This window comes from Zeus faber, assembly GCF_960531495.2.
Source record: "Zeus faber genome assembly, chromosome: 21".
NCBI classification, from domain to species: domain Eukaryota; kingdom Metazoa; phylum Chordata; class Actinopteri; order Zeiformes; family Zeidae; genus Zeus; species Zeus faber.
Window position 1 is genome coordinate 20,397,105 of NC_137208.1, and position 10,014 is coordinate 20,407,118.

Here is a 10,014-nt window from a genome sequence, read left to right on the forward strand (position 1 = left end):
CCCGTTCAGCTGTGAGCCCCGAGCGCCCATCCACGTAGCCGAGTGTGCTCAGCATAGGGCAAATGGATGTCAAATTTGCAGGCTGCCAGATATGTAAGGCACCCGGCGGCCCTCTCTGCAGCATCGGCAGGTCGTAGCATGCCAGAAACCACCAGGCGCAAGCTGCCAGAACTCAAACCAAGCCTCTGCTGGCTTGGTTTCGGCGGCTCAACCGACTGCCCCCTGGCCAACTGCACCCCCAAACCAACCCACCACCGCCCCGCCACTCCAGAAAACCCCAGCGCTCAATGTGTGCTGTTGGCAATTGCAGTTAAAATTGCAGTGTGTTGGGGTGGGAGTCCTCCAAGCAAGTTGAACCCGAATCACTTGCACCCTTCCTCCCCTGCAGACCCTGGTCTGGTGTAGTGTTGTTTTGAGAAGATTTTGTGCGAGTATGTGTTCTCGGCTAATATGAGTGGTATTAAAATTTCATCCCTCTACTGACATAGCTCACACCCCACCCGTCCCGCAAACCCTAGGCCTATTTTTTTTGTTTTGGCACTGGGGGAGATAGGCGAAGCACAACCAGATCAACACAGGCAACACCGGAGGCACCCAACCCACAGCGGCCAGAGGGCGACGGACGGCCTTCCCACCCACAGCCTGGCCCCCCAGCAACGAGAACACGGGGAGCCTGCGCCGAGCACCACAGGCCGGGGTCAGGTCCCAGCCCGGGTCACAGGACCAGACTGAACGGCAACCAGCCCCGGCACGTCAGGCCACCCCCCCACACGGGACGCAGAAGGACGCGTAAGCCCCACCACCCCTCCCATTGGGTGGGCGACCCCAGCGGCGCACCGACTACGGGGCCAAGACCCGAACCCGCAACCGACAGGGTTGTTAGCTTCTGGGTGATGTTGGTCCAGAACGTTTGGATAGGTGGGCTGAGCCAGATGGCATGAAAGTAGTCATCTCTGGTATTAAGGGAACAGTAAGAACAAACATCTTTATCCACAAAACCCATTGTGAACATTTTGTGTTGGGTGATGTGAGCTCTGTGCAAAATCTTGTATTTGATGAGTTGCATTTTGGAATTGCGGGTCATAGAAAAGGTGTTCCACAGGTTGATATCAGTGAAAAGAGCAAGGTCTCTTTCCCATTCCATGGTAGGTACAGATAAAGTGTTGTCTGTTTTTAATAAAAGTTTGTATATTCTGGAAAAGGGATTTTTTTAAAGATGTTCAATCACAAGAGGTGGTTTTAGCATGTTAGTTAATTTGATCTTAACCTTTAGAGCCTGCTGTAGTTAAAGGAATTGCAGGAAACTATGACCACCAATAATATACCTTTGGGTTAAGGTTGGGAAGGATATAAGCAAATTGTTTTCAGAAATGCGTTCCAGATGAGTTATTCCTTGTTTTTTTTCCCAAGACCTGAAGGTTATTGTTCTGTTTTTAACCAGGAAATCTGGGTTGTGCCAGATTGGATTGAAATTGTTTGGAGAGTGTGACCACTGAGTTTATTGAATCTCCAAAAGGCTGACAGAGTCGTGTTATCCTACCCTGAGGATCTTTGATGGCTGTAATAAGTGTTTTTTTCTCTATGGCCGTTTCAATGGATTGGCAAGAAATTTACCTGATTTGTCATTGAATTCAAAATAATTCACTCTTGTAATTGTCTGAGTCTTATGAGGTTCAAACTAATCGGCTGATTACTAATCGACTGATTGGAGATTACAATAGGGTGCATTTCAGGATTAGTGATTTTGGACAATACAGAGTTACTTGTAAAAAAAAAAGTCAATTCTAGAGAAGCTTTGGTGGGGTGGTGAATAATAAGTGTGTTCTCTATTATGTGGGTTGTTTGATCACCAACGTTCGCCAAGAGCAAAATCACTCAGTACAGTATATTGTTTTATAGTGTCTGACGAACGCCAGGGCTTGTGATGATCGCTGGTTTGTGAATGGTCTAAACTTGGATCCGGTACTGTGTTGAAGTCTCCTCCCAGTATAATAAGTGCGTCAGAGAATTCTAAGAGGATTAAAAAAATATTGTGAAAGAAATTTGGGTCGTCCTCATTGGGGCCATAAATATTAGCCATGGTTAATTTGATGTTTCCAAAAATTCCGTTAATCATTAATCGCCCTTCTGCGTCTGATATTGTGGTTTTATTCTGCTATGGGATACTTTTTATTGATTAATATAGAAACACCTCTTTTTGTGAGTTATATGATGCAGAAAACATGTGATGAACCCATTTAGCTTCGAGTTTGAGGTTCTCGGATGCAGTGAGGTGAGTTTCTTGCAGTAGACAGAGGCTGAGGTTCATCCTGGTGAGGTGCCTTAGGATTTTGCTACGTTTAGCTGGTGGGCCCAAACCTCTCACATGTGAGAGACCTCTCTAACAAACTGAATTTCTGTCATTGAGGTTAGTTAGCTGATGGATGTGCATTTGTAGTTTTCCCATGCAGCGGCGCAGTGCATCCAAGGCAATAGCTATACTACCATTCCCATGTTTTCCCATAGATAAGACTTTTTACTGTCCTAGTATTGCAGGAGGTTTGTAGAAGAAGAAGAACAACAACAATCTTTCATTGTCACACAGCACACCACACTACAACACATGCACGCACACACACACACACACACACACACACACACACACGCACATGCACATGCTTTTGGATGGTGGCCGGTAAAATGAGGCCTCTGCGTTTAACCCATCCTGGCTTGTCCTTCCTTCGGGGGGGGGGCAGCACCGGAGGAAGGACGAACATAGAACAGTGCAGTCAGACATATCGTGAGAGAATGGATAGAGGGTGAGAGTGATGAGAGAAGTAGGGCGGGAGTGATATAGTGAAGTATTTACAGTCTTGACATAGATAGGATGCTAATTTCTACATCTCGCATATCAGAATTATCTGAATAACCAGGGTGTGGTGGAGCAGTCTCGGAATAACAGACCGTTTATACTGTATATAGTTTATCGACAACCAGGGTTACCTGTTTACCCTTGTGACGGTTCTCCCTCAGGATGGGGTACAGCACCTTCCGTCGGTTGTTGATCTCCACGGGGAATTGGTCATTCATACCCAGTATGGTTCCTTTCAGTTCTCATCCTTTGCTTTCCACCAGCTCCTTGTGCTTGAAGTGTAGAGCAGGGCCGGTTCCCCACACGGTGTCCCTGTCGGTGAACTTGGTGGAAGGTTATCTGCTTCATGGTGTCCGTAGGGAGTTTCTGGGCGGTGTGGAGGATATCTTTCTCCGTGTTTTCTCGGGACCCTGTGTTGTTCTTTGGGATCCCAGAAAAGATGAGGTTTTCCTGCATACTTCTGGATTGGCCATCCAGGATGGTCGCTTTCATTATTTTCTTTTCTTTTTTTTTTTTCTTACAACACTCCATCTCTGTTGTGAGACGCTTTGCGGAGGTTTTGAGATCGGCGTTGTCTTTTTGCATCTCGCCGACCGTGCGGTGCATGAAATCAAGGCTGGCTTTGATCTCGGAAATATCTCGGAGGAGCGGACCAAGCGTGGCCAGCTTCTTATAAATATCATCCAAGACACTAACTTCTACAGCGCTGGGAATTAGATCATTTACATCACCTGTATCAGTAGCTGAGTCCGCCTTCTTTCTTTTTGCCAGATTGTCACGTCCCTGGTCCTCCTCCACCACGTACTCGTTATAATAATAATCGATATAATCCTCGATTGGCGTAGTGGATTATTTTTTAAATATATACATATTTTTTGCAATTTGCTTCGTTATTTGTCTGAGATGGAGCAGATTGTTGGTGTTTTAGTTCGTGCAGCTGGGCGCCGTCATGTTGGATCCGTACTCACTTCCGTCTTTATCGCGAGATCGCAGCATGCTCCGCTGTCCCCTCTCACCTCTGTCCCCTCACCTCACCTCTGTCACCTCTGTCCCCTCACCTCACCTCTGTCACCTCTGTCCCCTCACCTCCGCCTCCTTTTTTTCATAGAAACTCAGTTTTCTGCTGTCACTCCAGCGATCGGCGTTGAGCATCACTCACATCCCATAAGTATCCCAATAATTAGAATTTTAAAAAAAAGTCAGGGTTCGTGCCTGAAGTGCACGAACCCTGAAGCCCCAACGCCAACAGCTGCTTACCTCTTCCAGTCTTATGGAACTTTGTTGTCTCCTCCTCCAGTCCCTTGATTCGACGAGCAGGACTTGGATGGAAGAAGAGGACTCCAGCCTGTGACAGCAGTGCCTGAACCATCACGCCACCAGGCACACATCTTTCAAATTCTCTTGGCATCCAACCCCCAAGTCCCCCTCCAACGACCAACCTCTTTGAGCCACGGAGACTTAACAGCTGATGTTGTCTGCTCCAGTCATCTGATTTACAAAACAATGGCGGTGACTCGGATGGTGAAATGTGGACTTGAACCTGTGTTGGCAGCACTAAAAGGCAGCGCCACAGTTTCTAATAAAAGAGTTTGACACTCCCCCATTATCAGCTCACGGTTTGGGTGTCATGGGAGGCCCTGACACCAGATCATTCCAGATTGGAGTCTCAATTCAACCTGTGAGTCGCTGCAGTTATAGTTGCGAAACAAAAACGAGCAAAAGACTGTTTTGCTGCAGTGACTCCGGAGTCATTTAATATAGTATGCAAAACAGTATTAAATGTATTCATAATCTTGTCGCGTTGTCTTCTTCTATCTGACTTAACAGTGTTTAAATGGCTCAGTTGGTATTCTCATTTAGCGTTGCTCACTGAAAATTGTTCTATCTAAATAGTTTGTTTACTAACCAAGCTTGCATTAAGTAGGTGGCGAAGGGCCTCACATTCGTCCTGCCTGGGGCCACTGAATCACTTAGACCGCCCCTGATCATTGTGGCTGTTAAACAACTCTAAAAGCACAGAAACAGAAATGCCTCGTCAAAGTCGCTCAGATCCTTACACATTTTTCCTGCTTCCAACACATTAACTTCAACAACTGACTGTTCACTTGCCGCCTAATATATCTCACCCCTTGACAGGTGCCATCGGAACGAGATAAGCATTGTTATTCACTTCACCTGCCAGTGGTTTTAACTGTCGTGGCTGGGGCTATACATCAGAGAAAAAAAAGCCAATCAGTTCAGAAATTAATTGAAAGAGTGGAGGTGGAGGAGGCAAAACTTACAGCATGAATTCCAAGTTTAACATATTACTTATTATTATGATAATAGTATCATATCATATATTATTTGGTTTGTACACTCATTTGAACAAACCATGTTAAATCACCCGAATAAACAGTGACTGCAATAAATGCCTGGCCACGTCCATGGTGCTGTTCCACACACAGACCACTAGAGGGAGACATTACGACGGTGTCCAAAATAAAATTGCTTTATTTATCTAAATCCACAACTCCAGCTGCTGCTGCCCTGTTTCCATAATGTACTGTATAATGAGAATATTTACACATAGAGCATCGAAGGAAAGACTTATGAAGGCTTTACAAATTTACATTCAAAGGATGGTTTGATGACTGTCTGACAAGGAAAAACACCCCCCCAAAAGACCCAGAGGGAAAAGAAAGACACCTTGTCAAAGGACATGGAAGAGGGATCCACGGGATCCACCTAACTCAGTCCAAGGTGATGGAGGTCATCTGGCATTGACACCGTCTCTGCCAACACAGCATCTAAGTGGGCTAAACCATTCAATTGTCTCAAAGGTATTTTTTCTACCTATGTAGGACTTAGTAGTTTTTCACTAAGGGTCTATATTTCTGCATCTGTCCATTTCATTAATGTGGGCTACATAATGCAAAGTACCCCCCTTACATCATCACATATCCTAACTATATTCCATAACTGAAGTAACATAAGGGGATACAGTATATACAAATGAAGCTTCTATATTACGGCTTATTAACGATGAGGACTTTTGTAATTTTTTTCAGCGTGGAATGTTGCATGGGGATCAGTGGGGATACATTTCCTATTTCACTGGCTGGATTCAAAGCTTGCAGGTCTAGCGGCTGACTAGGGCCTGGTCAGAGAGGGGGCCCAGGATGACTACTACATCCTTCTGGTCAGATGAACAACTAGACCAATTGAAAAATTAAAAAAAAAAATATATATATATATATTTACATTTATTTAATTTAATTTAATTTAATTTTTTTTATTAAATATTTTTAATTGCATTTTTTGGTATTTTTTTTTTAAAAGATGTATTCTATTTTATTTTATTATTATATGACATCGGAATCAAAGCTAGTAGTTTGGCTGGGTGGGTTTTTCAGGATGGTGAATTGGGTGAAAGGGTGGAACAAAAGTGTTTTTGTCCCAGGCACCTGGCCTGGGTAGCCTTCGCTGTCCCCTGCACCCAACCATGCCGCGTAACCACCGCGGGTCAGGAAACAGAGGCGCTTTCCTTCATCCTCAACCCCAACCCCAACCCCACTACCACCACCGCCCCCGCAGACAAAAATGGTAAAAGCCACTTAAAATTCCAGCGTCCTTGCGGCGGACACCAAGATTTCTGGGTGGTGGCGCATGACGCCTTTGATCCCCAGGCCTGTTTTGTTGACGAACCGCAGCAGCGGCAACGGCGGTGGTCGGAAGCAACATTTAGAACGGTGTTGTTGCGAGTTCAACTTTAATCTTTTAATGATTGAACATTTAATGTATTTCGCTTTTTTTCATCCACTGTTAGTTCTGATTAACTTATTTTTGTCTGCGGTAGCAATAAAATAAACGTTTTAATGGATTCCCCGCAATGAAATAGGCAGTAGAAAGTAGTGATGATCTGAGACCTGGTTCACATTGAACGCGTAATCGCATCCTACATTCGGACCCCCCCCCCTTGACAAACTTGACGTCACTTCTGGTAGCATTGTCAGGCCAAAACTTGTCGCAAGAGTTGAAAAATTTGAACACATCACGGAGCCTCGACCACATGCGGAAATTCCACACCGCAGCGCGTCATAGCTTGCGGAATCCGGATGCGGTGTAAAGCGACCTTCAGTATATATCTAATACATAATATAATACATCTATCAGTTTGTGATCATTTATACATCAATAATATCACTGTGTAAGTGGTTGCAACTGAGTGATACATCATCACCAATGACCCCGTTTTCCGCGTTCATACGGAGCATTAAATGTTGACGTGCGTTCCGGTTAAAATGTCCTCTCCCAAAATGATCATTGCATCCAGGAATAGACATTCTTGAAAGACGGCACAGAAGCTGATATTTAACCCCACTGATTGTCAAACTGAATGGGAGCTGTGACGGAATATTTATTTTGTATTTATTGTAGCCTTACGTCTGGAATGTTGCTTTTTCCAACATTCAGTTTTCTCGTTGCTGAATTCCCATTGTCCAGCTCAGGTGTCTGGAATACCTCTCGCCTACATCTGTGTGACGTGACGTTGCGCGGGGCCATTCCGCCCTCAGACCAGAACAAATAACGGGCGAAGGGAAAGGAAGAAAACCTCCCTGAACACTTCCTTGACGGTATTCCAAACATGTCCTGGTGCATATCTGAGATTCCAACGCATGCACGGTTTCATGTAAGGAACCCGCCGAAAATAAGACCAGGAGAGGAGGATAGTGTCAAAATAAGCACGACTGTGTTTGAGGAGGCCCCCCGTGAGATCATATCTCACTGACCCAGACCCAGACCCCGACCAACCCTAGTCCAGAGCAGCTGTGTGTCACGTTCGGGTGAATAGCTGGAAGATGAGCAATCGCACACATGCGGCCAGACTGCGGTCGAGACTAGCACCTCTGCTTTCCCCTCACGCAGACTGAGAATTAAGGTAAACATCTTGAATTTGCCTGCAATCCGAATGGGATCTTCGTGGACAATTGAGCCTTGGACCACGAGTGTCTGACGAGCTGGATGAATGATCGTCAATCAATTCGCACTGAGTTGCTCGCGAACAAGCCGGCTCTTCCGAAACATTACGATCATCTCCAGCATCTGAGATCCAACTGGAATAGAATCCGTGGTCTCCGCTATCGACACCTGTGTGTGTACGTGTGCTTATGTTTGTGTGTGCGTGTATGTGTGACTTTGAGCAAGAGCCCATAGAGCGAGAAACATGCTGAAGAGTGAACCACGTACAGTATACCAGTGTGAGTCCAGTCACATGAAATCATTATAAATAACGTTATTTTTGGTCATGTAAAGAGATGCCACGATGTACTGAAGTGGTAGTTATTTGATAATTGATAACTGATTTCATTCCTGGCGGCTTGCTGCTGGTGGTTTCTGGCATGCTGCAACCTGCAGCCAGGCGCCTTCTAAGGCCCCGAGGAGGCCGCTTGCTGTCGTGGGTGTGGGTTGGGGTGCGGGGCCTTTTCCGCTGCTTGGAGGCGCTATGATATAACATCAACCTTATACTCCAGAACCAATTGGGACAAGTCCTGTACACTCACCGGTAGACACTTCCCACACACACACACACACACACACACACACACACACACACACACACACACACACACACACACACACACACACACACACACACACACACACACACGCACACACGCACACACGCGGTCTCATCACAGGCACACACACACCACCAGCACCCGCTTTGAACACACCCCAGCACCCTCCTGGTTGCGTCGCTCTCCTTTCCTCCGTCATTTACTGCCATAACTATGACAGGAGGAGAAAACGTGCCCGATCGCTGTTCCACTTTTCCTGGACTTGATCAACTCAGTACTACTTTTTTCAATACATGTTGTCATCTGATGTTTATGTTTTTTCCATGTACGTGTTGTTGTTTGGTTCTATGTCAATTTGTCTCACCCGTGGTGATTCTCCCCCTCTTGTTCAAAAAAAAAAGATAATTGATCATTAAAAATAAAGCTTCAGTTCAGTGTAACTGAACTGAGCCAAATTGTCCGGCCCAAAGAAACGAGACGAAATTCCGAAGCCTAGAATCAACCATTAGAAAAAACTTTGTTAAAAAAAAGAGTTTAATATCTTCAATTTATTCCAAGCTTTTTGGAATGTGTCAAGTCCTAAACAATCCTAGCACTGCAAAACTTTTAAGACTTAATTCATCACATAAAAATCAAGAGTTCCTATACGTTTTCCGCACTCTCACTTTCACGGTTTCTCCCTTCTCCTGCTCGGTGTACCAGAGGTGTACCGGGGTTCCCAGAGCCCACGGTGCCTGCATCAGCATGTAGCCGGGCTCATGAAAAATAATATCCATCTGATTCAGACTTTCCAGCTTCCTCCCCAGCCTCAGCAGGAATACTAAAACAACACCGCACTGTGCGCTCGGAGCCAAATTAAAACAAGGCCTTTAATGCAGCAGAGAGAGCCCCTCTTTTCCCCCCAAACTGCCAGTAATTAAGATCAAATGTCAGGAAGCGAAAAAAGCACAGGCACAGGCACAAGCGCACGCACACACACACACACACACACACACACACACACACACACACACACACACACACATACACACAATGGCATTACATGCAAACATGCACGCTGAAGGTCATACGTTTACTTGGTATAAATGCTAAAGAACGCCTTTAAGGCCGGCAATGACGAGCGGCGGGTTCCCAGAGCCGCTGGTTGATTAGACCGCAGGATCTTCAGAGGAGACCACGAAGGCCTGCCGTAAACGAAAGGGAATTTGGGGTTTTCCCCCCACAACCGCGGCCGCTTGTGGAAAGGGAAGACCCGAATTAATGGGGAAAAAAACCCCCCCAAAAAACGCACGTCGTTCGCACGAAGCCCGACTCCAAAAACTTGGATCCGGTCCACGATCGCCCAATAAGTGCGTCGGGTGACCAGGTTAGGGATTCACTATCCATGTGTTTTGGTCAAAGAAAAAAAAGAAACATCCCCAAGGTTGACAGTTTAACAAATGGAAGATTTGCCCTTTTCGATGGCAAAATTCAAAGGGAAAAACTACGACCAATCAAGCATTTACAAGCATTTATTTCATAACATCGCAATACATAAAAATGCAAAACCAACGACTTTACATGCCAGTTTATGCTCTGATGGTTTGAGTGTTGTATATAAAA